The following is a 23,521-nucleotide window of genomic DNA, read 5'->3' as shown; positions in this document are numbered from 1 at the left end:
AAGATGATAATTATTATTTCAAGATGACATTAAAAATACACATATCAGACTTCTAATCTGATCCGCCATTAAAGTCCGCCCAACGAGCCACCGAATAAAATATTTAAACGCGTGGAAATGCGGAATTATGCAAACTCGTTGGAATTAATACGCATATAATCCATTCCACTCGGGACGCCGGAAACGCACGTTACGGAGCGCACGTATGGACTTTAAGTTTGAAATAAACACATTAGTATTCAAATAGTCTGGATGTTAAGGCAGTCCATTTGCTGAAGCCACGTGAAACGGCATCGATCGCTTTAAAGATACTGCGCGGCTCAAGGCACTATCACGAATCACCGGCTGAGTTACAAGTCTCATTCCATATCGATATTCTAATTTTACTGCTCGATCGTCGCTCGTAAATGGGCGAGGATTAAGAAGTGGCGAGGCATTCCGTCCGCGCGCGGCTCGTTGCTGAGCGCGATTACCGTAGCCGTAGGTGTCGGGAAATGGAGAACGGCGCTAATTGATCGCCATCTTGACGTAGAGGCAAGGCGAGACAGGCTAACTAACTAAAGCCTCATGCACACGTACGAAAAACGTCGCCGATAAATCGTCTTTGGAATGTGTCCGCTCGCGATTGGCAAATTTATTTTCGGAACGGTGCTTCGACGTCTTCGACACCGCGGAATGTTTTAATGGAAACGATGCGCCTCTCGCATCGCGCAAGCGTCTGCGATATCTCCTCTTGGAAAGAATCGCACAACTATCACCGCCCCTCTCCCCCCTCCCCTTCCACATGGAAGCAACCATCGTCCCACCTATTTCAGCCACGGTGTAGATAATCCGAGAGAGACGCGTTAATTCCGTGCGCGATATCGCAGCAAAGGATAGAATTTAATGGAAGCCAAGCAGAAAACTCATGCACACACGACGCCATTTGTCTTCATTTCCCGCGTGGGAAATCTCTCAAGATCTAACTGGGATACTGACCGATTTTCTAAAATATTTAAATATTTTCTAAACGCTTTCAGTATTTTGCTAAATAATGAAATTATTTCGAAAGTCTCAACATATTTTATTCAATCGTAACTAAGATAAAAACCAGAGAGAAAATATTGGGGAAACTGTGGATTTTCCCACTTAGGATTACATATTTGAAACATTACACTTCTAACCAGAACTCGGATTCTGGTTAGGAATGTAATATGCTTCAAACATGCGATTCTAAGTTGAGAAACACTTCTAACCGGAATTCCGGTTCTGATTAGAAGTGTGATGCTCGAAACATGCGATTCTAAGTAAGGAAACCGAAAGTTCTCCCAATATTTTCTACAGTCATAACTTCCGGAAGAATTATCGTAATTCAATATTTTTTTTAATCAATCCAGAAAACTTCGAGGAATATAATCTATTGATATTTTTGCGATTCAAAAAAGTTAAGAAGTCATAATGAAAAAAAAACATGTTTTCAAGAATAGTAACATTTAAAAAGTTGGTTTGGGCAAATTTTACTCATGTTTAGCGTTCAAGGTTTAAGAAAATCTTAGCTTTCCATAAAAAAAGCTGTTATTTATTCTATTCAAATAAAAAAATTTAGATTTAAATAAATATGTTATTAAAGAGAAAGACAGGAGAAAGAGAGAGAGAGAGAGAGTGTGTGTGTGGGTGTGTGTGTGTGTGTACCCACCAAATAAATATCTACTATTTTTCGTCATTCTTTCAGCGTAAGCAGAAAATCTATATTTGGCATAAAAATGGAATTCCCAATTAGTATCGTAGTGGGATAGCCAATTATGGGACAAAATTTATTCTAATCAGAATCTATGACGTAGTTGGAAAAATCTCGGGAAACTTCTATATGATTTCTGCTCGCTTCGCTGGTTGACACCGATAATTCTCGTGACTATTTATAGTTGATAATTCTATGCCTCCATAACTGCAACAAATTTCTCGCGACACCCAGCCACAACTCGCGAATCGGCTCGTTCGCTATCGGTTTACGAGCAGCACACCGAGGGACGGGGAGCAGGATTCAGCAACGAAAAAAAAAGACGGTAATGCGAAAGCGCTGTCTAATCGCGGGATAAATTATCTTATGGACATATAATAGAAAACCACGCGCGCGGAATCATTATACCGGCGCGCGGACCGCGACGCTATCACTAGATACCGGAAGACGTTAAGTGGCACGGCGCGCACACGGCTTCCATCATCTTACATCGTGGCGATTGATCCAATCGTATGCGCGGCTTGGCTCGACTTGGCTGTGCTTTTCTAAAAATACGCTTGTAAGTTACGCGGACGCGCGAGCCGAGCGCGCCGATCGCGGATGTCAATTTTTCTGTCCGCCAGGTAACGAGCTTGTTCTTCGGAAAGGCGGTGGCTCAGGCACGTGGAACTGGGACCTCAAAGAGAGAGAGAGAGAGAGAGAGAGAGAGAAAGAGAGAGAGAAGGAAAGAGAACGGGAGCAGTGGCGATAGAAGCAGAGAAACGCAGTTCGTTCGCGGTCTGGAACGCGGCCTCCTCGAGAATGGCAATTAAAAAATGCAGCTAAAGTAAAGCGAAGTAATAAAAAGAGATTATCACTTATTACGCAGATAAAGAGAGATCTGTTTATTATTCCGAGCAGCGGACCTCATCAGGACGAGTGCAGCTCCGCGAAGAACGCATGAAGTTACAAAGACAGAGCAAATATACAGGATGCTCTGGAAGCTTCACTTCGACTAACGAAGTTAGTCTTTGTCTTGAGGATATATCACCTCATATTCAAAAATTAGGCTTTGAAACAATTGGAACTTAATCTATATTGTGTCTACACTGAGGAAAAAATGTTTAACAAGCAAAAAATTTTTTTATTTAGTAGACACGAATAACATATTTACTTAAATCTAAATTATCTTATTTAAATAAAATAAACAATTACTTTCATGGAAAGCTAAAGTCTTAAAAAAATGTATCTTTTATTTGAAAGATATTTTATGTTAATAAAATTAAATATATAAAAAGTATATACACCAAAGAAATATTTTCTATTTTTAAGATATTTTTCTTGTCAGTGTAAAAGTGACCGTAAACAATTTGACATTGATTTCAAAGTCTAGATCAAAAGTTATTCCACTTGCAAGTGGAGTGAAAGCCCAACAAACATGATGACGTTTCTAATGTCAATAATGCGTCATCCTACTACTTGAGATTTTAAATTGTGTTATTAAGAAAATATATGATATATAATGTTACTTGTCTTTAATAAAAAAAAAAAAGATTATTAAAAAATAATTAAGTAAAATAAAAATGTACAAAAATATAAATATAACAAATGAAAAAATAAATAAAATGTCAAATTTTGTATGCATGTACTTTAAGTATTCAAAGTTATGTACGCGAAATTTCATGGTGGTTAAGAGATGAAAGTTTAAAAGTCAGAAATAATACAAAATAAAGTGAATAAGTTATAAAAATGTGACGTTAAAGTAAAAATACTCGTTGTTACTCGATTATATCGTATTGGTTTGTATAATAACTAATTTCGGATTTTTCAAATAAAATGAAACAATTGTGTTTCCATGTCACCATAATTTTATGAAACAATATATGCAAAGAACGGCGAAAAATCATAAATCCAGACTGTGCGTACATTATATCGCAAAAATATAATGATGCAAAGGTACAAGCGTTTTATTTTTCTTGAAAATTTTTCCTGTAAATTACTTATTACACAACTCAACATATGTGCTACGCGTTTTCACACGCAAAATAGAAATGTTAGAGTATTCATTATTTTCAGTGACTTTTTGAACGGGTCTTCTTTCTTGACGACTATTTTGAAGCGACGCAGTGTTAAGATTCGATTCAACATACGGCGACAGCGTAAAGTACAAAAATAATATCACGTATGAAAAAGAATGCAGACAGTTAAACCTACAGACGAAAAAGAAGAGGGAACAGGAAAAAATCGACAGAGAAAGAAAGGGAGGAGGAGACAGCATGTAGACGAGATGGGGGCCCCAAAGTCGAGAGCGCGGCCGGGCCCGTAACGTAACTCAGTGCCGGAACGTTTCTTCCAAGACGTTGTAGCCACGTATCAAATATGCAAATGCGAGTACATAATTTGTCGTTTGCGCGCGCGCGGAAAAACGAGTACAATGCTAAGCGGCGGGCTCAAAAATGGGACCGAGTCGGGCCTGCCGGCGGCGGCCTGCCGAGCGCCGACGAGCTCGGTACGAGCGCCGACTCGCTCGAGTATTTATAGCGGAGAACGTCCGGGAGGATGCAAATCCCCCATCAGATAATGTCCCGGCCGAGTACACGGCTCTATTACTTCAGGGCTATCTTCGGCGTGTACCGACGATTTTTCGCGCGGCATCCCGATGAAGTTTTCAGAACCCCGTCTTGACTGACCCCCAGATCGCCCCTTCCTCGTTCGCTATCTGCTCGCCTTGCCCACACTTCGTCTCTCTCTCTCTCTTCTTACTTCGTTCCTCGTCACGCCGCACGATAACGTAATTGGCCCGCGGAATTATCTGATTTGCGGCTCACGGCGCCCGGAAGACGGAGGGGACGAGGCCCGGACACGGGCGCGGCCCCGGGAACCTGCGCGAGAGTCTGTGTACACGTAGTAATTTGTACCGCGAGATATTAAAGAAGTGCTGCTGATACCGATACACGGCGAATAGGCTCGCTCGGCCGCGGGATAAAGTGCGATAAAGATGTATTAAAAAGTCACATTTTTGGCGGGGGAATAAGGCGGTTGGAAGCCGCCGTGTAGCAGTCACTCGGGACTGGGCCAGAGATGCTCTCCGCGAGAATAAAGTCTGGCGCGATTATCCCGAAACGCCAGAACTCCAAACATACCTTCTTATCGCACGATCCCACCGAATTACCCGCCCGCATAGAAAATTTCTTGGGATCTAATTGGGTTCCAACTCGATTTCTCCAAAGTAACCATACTTCTGGTTAGAAGTGTAATATTTCAAACACGCGATTCTAACACTCGTTTCTACCAACCTCAATTAAACCTTAATTCGAGTTTAAACTCGGATCGCACAAGGACTTAAACTCAGGTGAAGGTTTAATCGATGTTGGTGGAAATGAGTACAAATGGGGAAACTCAAAGTTTTCCAAATATTTTTTCTGGTCTTTACATTAAAATTGAACAAAATATGTCTTTCCAAATAATTTCGTCATTCAATAAAATACTTAAAGTTTTCGAAACATTCTATTTTTTTATATTTTGTTCTATTAAATGCAATATTAAATCCAAAAATAAGATTTCCTGTTTGATACCAGAGAAGTCATGTTTAGGATCAGAATATAATTCTTAATGGAAAATATCATTGTAGTGGGATAACCAATTTTGGGACAAACTTGGGCATCCTAATCAGATTCTATGCTGCATCCGAGAATATCTTGAGAAACACTTCTATGCGGACGAGATTTACTTCACTTTTTGGCACTCCGCTTATTTGCCAGACTTTAGACCTTTTTTTGCCGGACACGAATACTGACACGAGACTCGCTCACTCCTACGAGTTGAGCCTTATTGTGAGGCCTAACAACACGGCGCTCCGCTGAGTTGGGGAATTACTGTGAAGTGAGTAAAAGTTAAACGCCCGGCTCGGCGGCGTGCGTTTCTTCTTTTAATTCACGGCCCGTTCCCCGAAACTTCCCGGGACGCGCAACGTGTACTTACGCGATGCACATATGCAAATGCCGCGGCGTCCGATACAAGTGTACGTGGCGTCATAAATACAAGGTGTGGGAGATGGTATTGTGAGCGCCGTCGCGATGCCATTGTACGGGGGAATTTAAATCACGAGGCCCGCGCACCAAACGGACGCTTCCTGCACGTTTCAAACCAGTATCGAGGCAATATTCGACAACCACACCTACGCGTACCCCCGCGGAGAAAGTCGCCCTTCTCTCTGCGTCTCGGAATTTATTGCAATCGTGGCGCACGCACGAGCATCCAGGAGGGATCCCGGAGCCCTTAATTTCTTTTGCGGTAAGAGAGCATAAAATTAAACGCTTCCAAGTGTTGAACAACTTCTCGCAACTTAGAGAGTCTGTTCCCACGCTCGAGCGCAAAACCGCGTTGTCTTTATTCGTACCACCGCTTCGACACGACGGTTGTTCTTGGACATATAAATGAAGAGGATAAGGAAAGATAAGATGCTTTTAGAAGTGAGAGTACATTCGTCTGACAATTATTCGTACTCCGTAAATTTCTTAGCGGGGAATTTCATTCGAAAAAAGTGACCACCGAATCAATCGAGTGATTTTTCACTCGTGCAGAGTGTATTGTCTACTCTCGTCGACTAAAACATCACAAAAACATATTTATTCTAATCGAAGAAAACATTTGCTCACATAGAGTTGGAATTCTCTAAGCTTGAGTGCTCGGATAAGAAGAGGAAAGATAAAGAGATAGATAAGTACAGCTGAAGGGAAAGACAGAGTTTGGAGTATTGTGTGGGAGGACGATATGGTAGCTGTTGGTATAATAAAATATAATGGACAAGGAGAAGGTAGTGTAAAGGTTAGGTGAAAATTAAGAAGATTGTGAAGAGATTATAAGGGTATTTAACGAGAATAGTATTGTAAAGAATGAAACATTCACTCTTGTTGGTTTTGAGTATACTGTTACTTTATTTATATTGAATGAAACTCCACTTCAAGGAACTTAGAGAAAAATACTTAAGAGCAGAGACTCAGTTGTACAATTTTGCAATAATGTCACAAATTTGCAATGTGTCATTGAAAATTTTAAGCGTCAATTATCGTTGGAAATGTTGAAATTAATGCTTCTCATGTGTTTGCTCTTAAAAAATATAAACGAGAAATATGAATATATAAACGATAAACATATAAGTGAATAAAAAAATATAAATGATCGGATTATATAAGAGAGACCACGATCGCCTGACAAATTATTCATACTTAGGATCAATTTCAGTCACGCAATTTTGCAATGATTTGTCTCTAAAAAATTTACACGACAGCGTTAGAAGTGTCGAAATTAATTCTTCCTTAATCACGCTCGAATTAGAGTTATTGATCACAACTTAATTGTACTCAATTAAGCTACGTTTTAAACTCCGAGCGAACGTCAAAGTAACCATGTGAGAGAAATGAAAGCATCATCGCGCCTTACGAGGATCACGTACGGCGCTGTGTGTTGCAGGCAGGGCAGCAGCCTCCTGTGCGATGAAGACATTCAAGCTCGGGCGTGCTCGTGATCGCCCCGTAAATTTCCCGAGACCGGCAGATACGATCGCGCTCGCGAATAATTTCTGAATCGGCGGTGCATTCCTGAGATCCGACGTCGGCCTGCGCCACCGACACAAATCCCTACAGGGATGAATCGCGCCGAAGCCGACACGTCGAGCGAAACGTAAAGAAGGATTACTTTTACGACCCGTTAAATTAATTGACTCGTTGCTCCTCGCAATAGAAAGAAACGAAAATAGAAAGAAATTTGAGAATGTCAGATTATAATTTCAGATAAGCGCTCAGATCACACGGAGAGAGAGAAAGAGAGGGGGAGAGAGAGAAAAAAAGGAGACAGAGAGAGAGGATTGAGATGATCTCCCCCTGACGGTATGTAATAAAATTTTAAAAAGTGTAAGACGCTCCTCGATAACTATCACGTTATACGTTAAAAGCTTGAAATGTTAATTTCACCGATATGTAGAACGACAGATCGCCCAGACTCAGTTTCGATCTATAAATTCACGTGTTCTTAAATTCATATATCCATTGAGATTCATAGATCTAGATCCGCGGATACATAAATCTGTAGATTGCTACGCTTGCGAATGATTTGTAGCTTCACAGATTGCTAGGTCCATAGACGGATATACGCGTTGTTAGATCTATAAACCCATAAATCCATAAATTCACGTCCTCTTAGGTCATATTTAAACACGGAGGCCTGACATTTGAAGAATGTCACACACGATTAATCACGCTAGCCCCTCACCTCCCTCTCACCCCTTCTCTATTCCACACACTGTTGCAAACTGAAGATATTAACTTGACAAATTGAACTTCAAGAATGCCAACGGAAAAGGAGTCCTTCCTCGATAAATCTTCAATGATGTAAGGTAGGAGTATCACGCTTGGACACTAATAATACTGGTACCTAACTCTGGATATTCTTATCGTTTTGGTCTTTAAATACGAATATTTAAGCTCTCAACATAAAAAATATATATATTGTATTTATATACATATACATATACATTCTATGTTAACGAAATTTAAATATTCGTATTTAAAGATTAAAGTAACAAAAACGTCCAGATTTAGATACGAGTATTATTAGTGTCCAGATATTACTTTTACCTTACAACTTTCATTTCTTCTTCTACTTAGCAACTTATTTAACTTTGAAGAACAAATCAAAGTTAAATAAGTTGCTAAGTAGAAGAAGAAATGAAAGTTGTAAGGTAAAAGTAATATCTGGACACTAATAATACTCGTATCTAAATCTGGACGTTTTTTGTTACTTTAATCTTTAAATACGAATATTTAAATTTCGTTAACATAGAATGTATATGTATATGTATATAAATACAATATATATATTTTTGAACTTTGAAGATTTAACACTCGTAAAAAGAGGTAGTCACGTAGACTTGAATTAAGAAAAAATAAACTTCAGACTGCTCATAAAATCCGTAGACGAAAAAAAATCCCAGACACCCTGTATACGAAGCACGAACCATCCATGTACAAACACCATGGCTTACCGTCGCGTCTCACACGAGCTCCGCGCAAAATTGACCAATTTTCTCCCCGCAGATTATGGTTTCGTTGATAGCATCGAAGCGCTGTAAGTATATCTAATCTTCAACAGATCCGAATTGAATTGTAGCGCGGCCGGGAGATTCTATTAAATACGTAAAACCACGTGTCGTGCCTACTTTCCCGGTCGGCGCACTGGTTTATAAAACTCCCGGCAATGCCGGGCGGCCGCGCGTCTCTCACTCGGCTCCTAAATCGCTCGTGGGTGGAGAGGCTTAGGAGAGAGAGAAAAAGAGAAAAAGAGTAAAAAAGTACAAACGGTGGCCACAGAAGGCGCGCGTATGCAAGAGCATATGAATTGCCATAACCGTAATAAGGCGTAAACTTGAGCTAAAGAACCAATCGGGATATTGCTTTAGGATTCTTCCAGCTGGAAGAAAATTGACGTGACACCGAGTCGAAATTTTGAGCCTATTTCCTACTTTCAGCCTTACTATTCCATTCAACACCTATTTTGATATTCTGAAATCTATATCAACCTCTTTTGTTCTTATTTAATCTGCCCAAAATTTTGATTCTACTTTCAGCCTCACTATTCCTTTCAACATCTATTGTAAGGCTTACAATACAATCTATTTTGACGCTAAAGAAAATGAAAAGGAAAATTTCGGAGTCATCAGAGTCAAAATAGGAGTGAATTGTATCATTATAATTAAACCTACTTTGCTAACTTAGCCTACGTTGTGGAATTCAAGGTTAACATAGAACCAAAGTTTCGAATCGGGGTAAGTAGGACTCAGACTGAATAACTAGGATTTTAACCAAATGAATCTCAGTTACTTTTGCCCACGATCAGATTCACCCAGACAGTTCTATCTTCCTCTAAAATATACGAAACTATAGCAACATCGTGATTGGTAGTAAAGTTTACTTCTTACGTCTACAGGTTCTTACGATAATCCACGTGTGAAAACCCTAAGCACCGTAACTCCCAAGGTCTTTTACGGCACGAGCCGAGATAACGTCAGTCGCTTTTCGCCTTTATTCTCTTGCCTCCTATCCGCCCACCGTGTCACCCTTGTTCATCCTCTAAGATCCAGCCGAAGTGTGTGTCACTGGTTCTTTCGAGAAAATCGAAAGCCGGGTAAACGCGTCGACTCGCGGAATCTCGTGTCACTCTTTGGCTGACGCGAAGCATGCGAAATAATTCTTCAAAAAATTCTCCCGCAATTTTTAAGCGCACGTTGAACTGTCCCAGTTTTGTTTAGAATTTTATCAATATTGAGATTGAGAAAGAGAGAGAGAAAGAGGAGAGAGAGGAGCGAGAGAGAGAGAGATATATATAGAGGAAAATCGAGAAGATTAATGTTACTTTCGATCATAAGTGCGCGGGATTGTTAAGTAGACTGGCAATTCGTTTTACGCGTGAGTTTCTTTCAAAGGCCTTTATCCGAATATTTGCATACTTATCTTGCCCGGCGCCGTCCTCCGTGAAGCCCGAGAGAATGCAATGTTAACTTCCCAGTGCGCTATCTGTATCTACTTGTAGAATGTATGCGCTCCACGATTAATCTTTATTAAGATGATAAACGTAATGCAAAATCTCGTCACGATTAATCCGCGCGCGAGCTTTTACATGCTCATTTAAACCCGGTCCTTTAAAGATTAACGTAATCTCACGCGTTTGCCAACCACTTACGACTATCACCGTCGGACTCCGACGAACTCGCGATTTAATTCCTGGTCTGATTATCAGCACCGCGAATTCACGCTTTAATGCTTTATTTTGTCAGAATATACAAATTCGCAGATCATCATTAAAGGATTAAAGAGAGAGAAAAATATAATGAATTTATGAAATAAATTAAAAAATATTAAGTTGCTTGTCACCAAAAATTATAATATTATTATCATTAGGATTAGAGAAATGTACACTGAGAAAAAAAATACTTGAAAATTTATTTGCAAGATATAAAATTTATTTCTGTGAATTAAATTGTTACCCCCATGCGGAAAAAATTGTTGGCTAAATTAATCAAATTTCTAGTGAAATATAAGCAAATCAGAAATTCCTGTTGAAGTTATTAGAATTTTGTTAACAAGATTTTTGGTTAACATAAACACAATTCTGGTAACTTTAACCGGAATTCCTTGATTTGTTCATATTTCAGAGATTTGATTAGTTTAACCAAATGTTTTCTCCGCATGCACAAATATTTTCAAAGTATTCTTTTCTCAGTGTAGTGTAATTAATGTATTATAGAAACATAAAGAATTGTTATTTTAACGTTATAGGCGCGAAAAAAATGCTGAAAATTATTCGTACAACCATCTTCTAGCCACGATTTATTTTCTAGAGATAATTTATTTTCCTGGGATAATACACACGGGAAAAAAGGTGGCTTAGATAAACCAATTTCTGCTAAAGCATGAACGATTCAGAAATTTCAACTGAAATTGTCAGAATTCTGTGTTTGAATAATTAGAAATCTTAATAATTTAGACTAGATTCTGATAACTTCAGCAGGCATATCTGAATCGTTCATGTTTAAGCAAAAATTAGTTCGCCCAATAAAACTGTTTTCTTTTTTTCGGATGTAATAATAATTTTAAACTGAGATAATACTGGAAAGATCCCTTAAAGAAAAACATGCTTGCCCTCATAACATGCTTCCGCCATGCCAAACTGGATCAAAAGACGGTTAGGGGTAAATTCCTATTCATAGTAATACAATGATTCGATATCCGGATGACTGTGAGAAAATCGGCACTGGCCTTTAAATGACACATACGAGGAACTGTGTTTCAGTAGGTAAGCTTTGAAGGCGTCATTACGTGCGAACGACATCTCGCTTAAGTGCCCCATTTATATCCCGGGCAGCACAGTGACGGGCACGCAGGAATTTATAAGCTATAATATCGCTACCACGGTAGTAAAGCGTACCGGTATATATCAGCACCGCGAAAATGATCGCCCCGTGCACGTACGCCGTGCATATCGGCACGATTTTATTGCCATCGCGGCGATCGCCGTCTGTCGCTTTTCTATATGGAGCACGGGGACCATGAGATCTAAGTCCGTATAGTTATCGGGTGATGGTCTACGGTTGCCAACTTGCTGCGTCTTCGTTCGCGAGCTCCATGAGATTTAGCGGTCGCCCGGAGAAATAATATTTCATACTTCGGGAATAATCCCAAATCGAAATTTTGACCCTATGTTAAACTTTGAATTCCACAACGCAGTGAAAACTAAGTTAGCAAAGTACCCGAGTCGAAATTTTGGTCCTATATTAAGTTTTGTCACAATATACGGAATAAGTTGTAAGCCGTAAGAATTAACCAATCATAGCCGATTATTCTGTAATAATTAATTTAGGAAGAGAGAGAAAATAGGATCAAAATTTCGACTCGGAATTTATTAATTTCATCAATAGATTAAATTATTTGCGATTGCATAAATAACGATCGATTAATATTGATTAGATTTTAATTAAAGGAAACTTTAATCGTACCTACCGAATAAATATCTTTCTATTTTTCAGATATTTTCTCTCTCAGGATAAATTAATCAGATTTCGCTATCTCTCTATTTGTTCTATTGATTTACGATTATTTCAATAAAAAAAATTGTTTTAATCAATTAATGCCCAATAACGGTCAAAATATAGCAAACAAAATTGTTATAAATCGAGTCCAGTTATATTGAAAAAAGAAATATCTAAAAAATAAAAGATATTTAAATATATTCCATGGATACTGATAACATATTATGTAAATCTAAATTATTTTATTTAAATAGAATGAAGAAATGTTCTTATAAAAAGTTAAGGTTTTCTTAAGGTTTTAAGAAAATGTGTATTTTCTTATTTGAAAAGTATTTTGTATTAGTATAAGTAGATGTGTTTCTAGTACCCACCGAATAAATTTCTTTTTTATTTCTTAGATACTTTTCCTAATTGATTAAGTTTTGCTATTTTTCTATGTTTTTTTCTCTTAATTTATCGATTATTTCAGTCAAAGAAGAAAATTTTAGTTGACTGATGCCCAACAACGTTTCCGATATCTCAATTTCCGTTTAGTATAAGTACGGCTTCTTGAAATAAAATCAAGAAGATTCCGTGAGAAAATATTAAGAGCATTTACCGGCTATATGGAAAAATCTCCCGTCGGAAATGTCCCCTTTACGTGACCTCGTTTTGCGTGGTCGTTATCACGAGTATCCGGAAACGAGAAACGACGCGAGTTGGCAACCCCCAGTCAATTCGCCAGCCCCCTATCCCGCGTGTCGGCGAGACTCGTAAGGCGATCTCGAGTTTCCAGCTCGTTTAATCCTGTATCGGGAAACGATGAATTCCGGCGGTAAACGGCACGCGGGGAGACGACTGCGCTATGTTGTCCGCGAGTGTCGAACGCGGCGGGAATAATTGCATACGCCAATACTATCATGCACGTTGTATACTGCGGGGACGGCGGATTTATAGTCGCTGTACGATATAGTCCCGAGTAATATAAGCTTACTTAACCTTTTGAGCTATAGTGGCAGCATCCCACTTATTTTTTCTTTATTTTTGATGACTTTAACTAACTTTATCGACAGGCATAGTCAATTATAAGCAAATAAAGACAAAAGAATACACATTTTTCAGACAAAAATTATTTTTTCAAAATTTTCTGTAAGAAAATTTTCTTTCCATTTTTTACAATAAACTATTGAAACATTGCTAATATGCTTGCTGTAAGCTTCTTGTCAAAACGGTAAGTATCTCCTCTTTTCTACATCGAAAAAATGTCGTTATTTATGGATAATGCTAAAAGCAAGATTGCTAATTTGAGAAACTTATGGTCGCTGTATTAGACCCGCCATTTCGAATTTTAACTTCAAATTCGTGATCAGTGACTCCGAAATCCCCCATGTACCAAATTTGAAGAGACCACCGAGAAATGAAATGTATGGCTCAAAGGGCTCAATTATGACTCTGGACGTAATCGCCAGCTGGAATTGTCATAATTAATTTCGAGAGAATTAGGTAGCCCGCTCGCTCAGTGAAATTATTCGATGCGTAAAGAAATTTTCCTCCCTTAGTGTGCGTTGTTCGGACATTTCCGAGGAGTGAAACGGGTTGGTCAGTGGAGTCGTATGCGAGAAGAAGGTTAAGATCTAGGAGACCGCGAGGACTATTCACGAGAGAAAGAGAGAGGAGAAAAGAGAAAGAAAGAGACGGCATAAGGCGATGTACACACGCGCAACGCGTGGGCGTGAGCCACGCGACTGAACGGGTTTCCTCGTCTGCTCGTCTCAGGGCCCCTCGCCTCCTCGGGGGGCTTCCACGCACAGCGCCGAAGCCTCCGTGATGGCACTGACTCTCGCGAGCGTCGCACTCTAATGCATCTACAGGGTGTCCCGAGAGCAAGTCACGTCGGATATTACGCCGTGTGACGACCAATGACGTATATATATAGACCAAGCATTCCTATACTTCTGCTGTAGCAGCGAGTGAAGCCGGAAGTTGGCAGTTTAAAACAGAATGAGAAAGTTAATTTGCCCCTACTGCTTTCTCATTCTATTGTATAGAAAGAATATGGCCGCTGTCAAGCTGTCAAGTGCTATATATAATGCAGTGCAGAAAAGAATAAAACCATATCTTTCACTTATCTTGATATAAAATTGATATTTATAATATTTTATGCTGTGTATAAATAATCATAGCAATTGCTCTTATCTTGTTCTCATTCCACTGTCAAATGAAAAAGGTTAGGTTAGGTTGCAATGACGGATACAGTTCTTGGATAAGGTTTAGTGCAGTAAATAGTTCCATTTAGTGCTGTAAATGCTTCAAAGCGGCGAATGGATCAATCACATTACTTTATTTAACGTTTTAAAGTATTTGCTGTATTAAACGTACCCTCCTTCTTAACAGTAATAATATAAAGTGAGAAAGCACTAGGGGCAAATCAACTTTCTCACTCTGTTTTAAACTGCCAACTTCCGGCTTCATTTTGCGGACAGAATGCTTGGTCTATACATATATACGTCATTGGCGACAACGGTTAAAGACGACGGTCGCGCAGTTGTGAAAACAAATTCGTGGGCGCTGATGATCGGTGCCGCGACGTTACGAACACTGTGCGTAAAAAAGAGGAAGAAGAAGAGAACGCGATTACAGCCGGCCGGTTAAAAAGCTTTATGGTTAACGCGTATTTGTGCCACGCCAGTCCCAGGAGAGATACGATCGCATAAACCGGCGCTCGCGTTTGTGATGACCGTAAATGAGTCATCTAGCGCCCCACAGTCGGCCGTTCTCAAAAATTTACGACTATGTATGGTCGAACGCAAATCAGAATAGCTCACGACGCGTGATGGTGCACAGAGAAAGGAAGAGAGAGAGAGAAAGAGAGAAAAAGAGAGAGAGAGAGAGAGAGAGAGAGAGAGAGAGGGGGTGTCGTCGACCCACCGCGCAGACATCCACTGCCAGAAATGACGCGCAGCGATTACTCGGGCGACTTTTATGTAAAAGCTGGACCTCCTCAATGTGTCGGAACGGAGACATAAATTCCCAAAATTGCCGCCGGAGAAAACAATTTTACAGAAGCATTTCCACGGACGTCAGTCAAAAGTTAACTGAGTGTGGCTAAAGTTAACTGCGATGTATCTCGACAATTACGCCCACCAGGCCGAACTTATGCTTCGAAATTACACTCGAAATTCAAGTTGTTATCCGCCTACAGCCTTCAAACTCGATTCTTTGTTTCATATTGTTTGTCAATTCCACGTCGACAGCTGATTTCCTCAAATTTGAGTCAACTACGCGTTAGTGTTGGGCCTTGGTCGATTAATATCTTCTTTGATTTAAATAATCAGCAAATCAATAATCAAAATTAACCAATCGTCATGTAGAAAATCACAAATATTTTCATTGATGAAATTAATTATACAGGACCGTAAGAAAGTTTTTGTCAAGTAGCTTTGACCAGAATAGGTATTTCTGTTTTTAATCTTAGATTAGAATTATTTATTTTTAATCTTAGATTAGAATTATTTGATAAATCTTTTTTGTAGTCCTGTGTTATTAATCACACTTTAAGTTTAATAAATATGATTGCAAACTGTTTAATTTGTTAATTATACTATTAAATATTGTGTTGAAAAAAAATTATTTTCTTGACCATAATTTATAATTATTTCTCTATGTGATTATTGTTGCAAATATACCAAACATTTTTTTTCTCAATGCATGTATGATTCCGCTAAAAATGAGATATTATCTTATCTTTCAGTTATTATTAAATGATACATAAGAGACGATTATTCCTTGTTCTCCAGACAGTTTACGCGATATCTAACGAATTTCTTATCTAACTGTTCAAGAGAGCCGACATGCGCGCGTTAAATACAAATTAGACTCGATTATGCAGGATTAACGAGAGTCCACGGAATAGATGCGGGACACCCTGTACAACGTGTGTCCCTTCTTGTTTTCACATGAAAGAAACTCTCGTTCGCGAGCAAGACGATCGAGCGTGTCGTATCATTGGATATGAAATAACGGAGTATAACCACGCCGTGGTTATCGATGTTATCACCGGTACTGGACTACGACACCTAAGGCGGGGAAGCACGCGCGCCTGAATATCGGGTGACATCGCGTTCGCGTTTCTACACCGGCGTGTCGGGCCTCTGATCGCGAACATTTGTTACGCTCGGCAGGACTGCCCTCTCTCTCTCTCTCTCTCTCCTCTAGGATAGCTCCCGGGATAGCGGGAGGTGGCGGAACGGCAATAAAGGTAGAAGCCCTCGAAAAAGGAAGGCGAGGACGCGACGGCGCGACGAGAAGGCGCTACCCCGGGACTTCTACGATCGTGTTTCCTCCGGGGGACACAACTTTATAGAGATCTCGCCGCAGGTGTCCCGATCGCGGTGCCGCTCGCGGTGCTCGCACCGGGCGCGGAATTTATCCGGCGATGCGCAATTAAGTACAATTACTCGGGGCCGGCCGTGATTTTAACGTCACCGTAAAGCCGAACGCGATATTTCAATCGCGGCCGAATCGCTTCCGCGTGCAACAAGTGCGCAAACGCGGTGCGTTATCCTCCGTTGTGGGGTACGGCGCGCGGGCACGGCAGGCACGATAACACGCTCGTAAATATCGCGGCGACGTAAAAAAGCCCGTAAGTGCCATATTTCCAGAAAATAATTTCCCGTTGAGTAGGAGCGCCTGTGTGACACCGCGAGGCACCGCGTCACTTACGAGAACATTCACGAGGCACGCGTGGTGAACGAAAAATTAAAAAAAAAATAAAAGAGCCGATACAGAGGTCCCCCATACAAGAGCTGAGCACTAGAGGGCCATCAGATACAAAAAAATAAGTGATTTCTTAAAATATCATAAAACATTGCAAAACTTACAAATAGAATAAGTCATGTAAGTTTCGTAGTCTTGTTTCAATTTCATAGAAGAAATACTTAGAAATAATTTATTATTTTAAATAATAATATTAAAAATATTTTATTTTATTTTATTATTATTATAATTATTATAAATATTATTATTATAATAAGTGATTTCTTAAAATATCATAAAACAACATTACAAAACTTACAAATAGAATAAGTCATGTAAGTTTCGTAGTCTTGTTTCAATTTTATAGAAGAAATACTTAGAAATAATTTATTAGTTTAAATAATAATATTAAAAATATTTTATTTTATTTCAGAGAAATATAAATTTTATTTCAGGAAAATTGATAAAAAATACTCAATTTTGTTTTAAAAATACTTAAAAAAGCGACATTTTAAGAAATCGCATATTTATACATATCTCGCGCATGTCTTTCTGATGCTCAGCTCTTATAGGCACTTCTCGCTAATGTTTTTTTATTATTCCTTCGCAAAGACTTGCAATACATTAAAAGGAAAAAAAAGGTATCTTCTCCGGAAACAGCAATCGAGAAGAGTACCGTTCAGCAAACGATTAACACGTATCAGCGATGGTTCGCGAGATTTTCATCGGGACATAACGTATTCACATCGTGGGCTCCGGTCGAGTGTGTAGGTGGGGTGGCACAGCTCGCAAATGAGAAACACAAGCAGAACGAGGAGAAACTTTGCATACGGCCGTTGAAAGTTAACGCGCACGCTATTTTGACTCTTTCGGTACCGACTTGTCAACTCTTTATTTTTCTAAAGGAGAAATGCGCCTGCGTGAATATTTCATGAGCTGTTTTCGCTTCAAGAACGTACACTTCAAGTCTTGGGATTTCTGTATAGACCAGTTTCGTGTCCTGAACTATCCTGAACACGAACAACACGATGACTAATTTTTCCTTATATACCGCTTTTCCTACATATGTCGTTTATAAAAATTATAAACGATCCTAAGTGTCAGATGCGACTCCAAAATCATAAATCCACTTATCATACGACTATAAGATGGCTAGCTTTGAAACTACGTGTCCACACGAAGAAAATATTGCAGTAAAAGTTAAAATTATCTTTCTTTCTATAATTTTGTTTATTTGCAAAACTAGGCTATAATAACATTGTACTATAAATTACTGTGGAAATTTGACGTTTATTACTGCTGTATGGTCTCAGATTACAAAAATTTTATTGTAATTTTTAATGACAGATTTTTAATTACATTGTAAATAATTAAAAAGTACGAAATAAAAAAATTTTTGAAAATAATAAACCGCCTACAAAAATCTCAAAAATCCTAAAAAGTATGTAAAAAATATTTTAAACCAATATTCTCTCTCCTATACTGAGAAAAAAACTCATAATAAAATTCATTTTTGAAGAATAAAAGTTAATTTCACAGAAATAAACTTTATATCTCACAAATAAACTTTAAAATATTTTTTTCTCAGAATATGTATACCTATAATCTTATCCTAATATTCTGACAATATTAAAAGTCGGCATGAACAATTAGGTAAGTAACTAATTCTATAACTAACTTAAATAGATAACTGTGTCCCGATAACTAACTATATGAGGAAGTTAAATAATAAAAAAAGTGTGATTACTGACTCAATTATTCAGATTTTCGCATCGTCTTTTGATCAGAATATTAGAATAGAATTGTATTTCTATACAAATAATAATGCAGAATTATTTCTTATATTTAGGACAAATTATTTCATACTGAAATGTATTAATTTATATTTCTTAGTGCTGTGAGGCCTTTGGAGATAATTAATTTTTTTACTTTTTTTATGTTTCCTTTGCTGCAATATTGTCTCCGTGTACTTATTCAACAAGGCACAACGAAAAACAAAAGAGGGACACGTCCGTAATCAGGAATGCCGACAGTCGAGGAGCCAATCGAGCCGATTCGCGCAGGCAGGTTGCCGTCTCGGCATCTTCGAGTTCCCGTCCGGCGATTGTCGAGTCGTATGCACAAACAGGACGAGCCGCTCCGTCCTTCTTTCCTTTCTATTCCCTGCCGCTTATCGGCTTCGCGATACTTCCTTCAGTTTGCTCGGAGTACCTTGCCGCTTGCGCGCGCGCAAATATTTGCCGATACACCCTTAAACGTTCGAAGACGAGGCGGAGGTGGAACACCCCATGCGAAATTTGGGATCTCCTCAAATTTGTCCTCGACAAATATTCTCTCTCCCTCTCTCTCTAGCTTATTGATATTCCGGGAGCGCCTTCATCCTCCTCACTCCCTCCTCTCCCTCCCTCCACCCGCGCTTCTTTCGTTTTATCGACGACTTTTACGACTTCTTCGCACCGGATTCTCGCTGGTCTGATATCGACATCTCACTGTTACTATTTATCGCCCACCGTCCGTCTTGTCGAACGACTTCTCGCGCGAGAGGGTAACCGAGTACCGGAACCCATATCCCTACGGAAACTGAATGAAATATGTAAAAGGAACAATCGGCTGTGTGTTAACAACGATCTATAGCACAATTGTACTTTGTATCAATTGTGTGGGATGAGGTCAAGCCTAGCGAGATTCAACGATATAAGCAATTGGATCATTTCGGAATTGGATTTGCATTGTTATCGTTATTTTTTAATAAGGTGCACGAAGGAAATGTTTTACAGCAAAAATTAAGTTAAAATTATATTTTTTTTAATAATGCCTCTTGTAAAGGTGAACTATACTGACGTTGCAGTATAAGTTACTACAAAAATTTGACGATCTACCTGATACACAGAGAAAAAATAGTTAAAAAATTATTTGCGCACGCGGAAGGAAAAAGCTTGCATTGACCAAATGTCTAGTGAAGTATGGACGAATCAGAAATTCCGGTTGAAATTACCGGAATCACGATGCTCAAGTTAGTAAGATTTCTGGTTAGAACTAGCAACTGCTCAAGTCAATCAAAAATCTCGTTGAAGAGAATTCCGATAAGTTCAACTGGATTTCTGGTTCGCTCATATTTCACCAGACATCTGGTTGATTCAGCTAAATTTTGTTTTCTGCGTAGTGTATAAAGAATTATTTACATAAATAAACTTTATCTCGCACAAAAAACTTCACATTTCACAAAGAAATTTTTTCGAGTACTTTTTTCTCAGTATACACAATATAAAAAACACTCAATTTATTGCAACTATTTTGTAGTCAATGGTGCGTAGCATTTTTTTAGGTAACTTTTAGTTAATTTTTTGTGTGGTAACTTCGGTCATAATTCCGTATGGTCCAAGATTACAAAAGTTTCATGTTTACTACAACATTCTTGTCATGTACGACAGGAAAGAAATGCGGAAGACATCGGCATGAAGCTCTCGACTTGCAACTCTCACACCGTGTAAGCTTATCGTGAGTTCACGCCTTCGCGCGTTCTTCCTTCATGTTCTCGAGTCATCGAGCAGACCGTTTCTAATCCCCCTCCCCGTTGCCATCTCATCCCCCGGTACGCAACAGGGCTCCCGCAATATCGGTACGATCGCGCCATTAATATTCAATCAGCGGCGGCCGATATTCGGAACGGACGAGCCATCGACGCTACGCAACACCGCGACAGAGATAATGCTCGCGGGTTAATTAAGCGCCTAACGATGACTATTTCTGGCTTTGACAAACTCGTCGTTCGCGCGCTGCGAGAGAAAGAGAAAAAGAGAAAGACAAAACGACGAGAGGAAAGGGACTCTCCCATTTTTCGCGTCGACCCAGAACCCGTTTCGCGACGCACCGACGGATGTTTCGCGAGGCGTGAGAAAAGGACGACGCGACTGCGCTTATCAACAGCGAACGATGCTGATTTATTATGCGGACCCGTCAAACATCTCTATCAGCTCATCCGCGGCGAATTAACCGGCTGTCCGGACACGGTCGAATCGCACGAATCGAAAACTCTCTCGCTCTCTCGCGCTTTCTCTCGCTCGCTCTCGCTCTCTTGCTTTCTCTCTCTCTCTCTCTCTCTCTCTTTCACTCCATGGACACGGCAATCGAACGTAATGCGAAGTGACAGGTGTGCCGAGTACAGCATGCGTACAACCACGCGAGAACATCCAGCCCTCGAAAACGCCTCGCGTGCTAAAGTGCCGCATTTGAATAAGCCTTTTGACATTTTGTTCCCGTTGGTAAACAAGCGCTGATTGATAATAACGCGACGTTCGTTCCGATGGTCCCGCTCTCGAAGCGGACACGAGGAAGCGTGAAACCCCGTTCACCACGCTTGTCGTTTTATATTTACATTTAATCACCGCAAACCCCGTGGCACGGTCGAATTAACCGATTGCGGTCGTATAGTCTCGCGTTTTCGAAATTTAATTAAATTGCGGGAAATTATTCGATGTCATGCAGTGAACAGGAAAATCCCGTTATTTCGAGGGTGTCATTAAGGCACCTGGTCCTCCGCCGCGGAACTTTTGACTGATGACGACAAAAGCGAGAAAACGCACGCTCAAAATTCTTACAAAGCACAATAGAAAGATATTTTCAAAAAAAATGATACTTGCAATCGATTAAGCACATTTCTAAATCCGAACATTTTTTTAAATTAACGTGACATGCAACCTTTTAACTTACATTCTCTCATTGTTCTTGTCACGTTAATTTTATGGATATTTGTTAATTATTGGAACAAAAGTGCTGAAAGTATTTTAGAAACATGCTTAATCGATTAGTAGCAAAGGTCATTTTTTTTGTATCTTTTCATTTCGATATACCTTGCAGGAATTTTGGGTATGAATTTCCCCTCTCTCTCTCTCTCTTTCTGTATATGCTTTATGTATACTGTATATCGTGTAACACAGCTGCCGTGTAACAGTCCCTATTTATTGTTCTCTCCGAAGAATTACATTTCTGACTACTGCCGGCTATCAAGTATCGCGTTACACAATGACTGAACTTTCACTCCAATTACATTCTCTGATCCTTAGGCGATCAAAGTTTGTGCAATCGCAAAACCGCGAGTGCTTATTCGAGCTCTAATCCTTGAACGATACGTGCTACACGTCTATACAGATCTACACATTTTACCTCGACTAAAACAACAACTAGGACTTCCGCATAACAAGTCTCCCACGTAACGTTGTTGCGAATGCAACCCGAGAATAACGTGAAATATTTTAATTTCACTACTCGTGTATTTTGCTTCTTCCACCATTGCCGTTGACTTCATAAATAACTAAATACATAAATATATTTGTCACACTAATTTTTAAAGTTTTACTAATATTAAACAAATTTCGCTAAAAACAATAAACTTCGTTAAAAACATAATACTTTTTAGATAATTAATTAAGTGTCAATCTCTTTCTCGGTTACAAACTTTTATGGTAATTTTTACCATCAAGTTCTCCCCATGTAGGAACATAATAAAATTGAAGAGAATTTATGCAAAAAAAATATCCTCTCTATATCTGACGACGAATTAACTAACTGGACTTTTATTTTTATGTTTGATCTTTATTTTCAGCGTTCGCGAAATCAGAAACCACCCTTTTATTGTAAGTTATCGGGATTTTGTTGTTTGACAGAGTTAAACGCAAGCTAAAATCCTAATCACTCCCATCGGTCCGAAGGTCGCGCCATATCGGTAACACGAGTCAAAGTAATTCGCGAGCTGACGAGGAATTCGAATGAGACGAGAACGGAGTAGTGCACGTGTGCACTCTCGAGCGTTGATAAGAGAGAGCCCCGTGCGCACTCGTCTTTTTTGCTGCAGTCGGAGGTGCGAATTCTTGTATCTGGGCGTGGCAAATTGCCGCACGCGAGCCTCTAATGACGCGAACAAACGATCGGGACCAAGAATGGCCAGAACCAGGAGAAAAGAGAGAGAAAGAGTGAGTGAGAACGGGAGATAGAAGTGATGAGGAAAAAAAAAAGAAAAGAATAAAGACCATCCGTGAACGGCCGAGCGAACGCGTCGAACGGTGAGATATGGAAGTCTCGGTCGCTTGACTTCTGATGAAACCGATACGAAAAAGAAACCGGTCCACGGCGAGTCCTGGTATCGAGGCGACGATGGGACAAAATTGAGGGGAGTAGTTTAATAGATAAAAAGGTAACGCGGAGCGGCGTTCGAACGAGGATCCTCGGGGAGCCCGACATTCTCGTCAAGTTCCAAATCATGCCGCGCAAAACGGTTTTCCACGATGCGAAAAGAAAATCGAATTAAATAATTTGCTCTCAAAGACGTGATAACTTCACCCTATACATGGAGACAATATTGCAGTAAAAATTATAAAAAAATTTTTGTAATCTTGGACTATACAGGACTATACCAAAATTGCAGTACGTAACTTATACTACTATATAATATTCTCTCCGCGTGTACACTGAGAAAAAATATCTAAGGAGTAGTAAATATTTATTCGGGGCGG

Source organism: Odontomachus brunneus, unplaced genomic scaffold, assembly GCF_010583005.1.
Source record: "Odontomachus brunneus isolate Ranch 3 - 2012 unplaced genomic scaffold, Obru_v1 Obru_scaffold_001, whole genome shotgun sequence".
Taxonomy (NCBI): domain Eukaryota; kingdom Metazoa; phylum Arthropoda; class Insecta; order Hymenoptera; family Formicidae; genus Odontomachus; species Odontomachus brunneus.
This window is presented reverse-complemented; position numbering follows the sequence as displayed.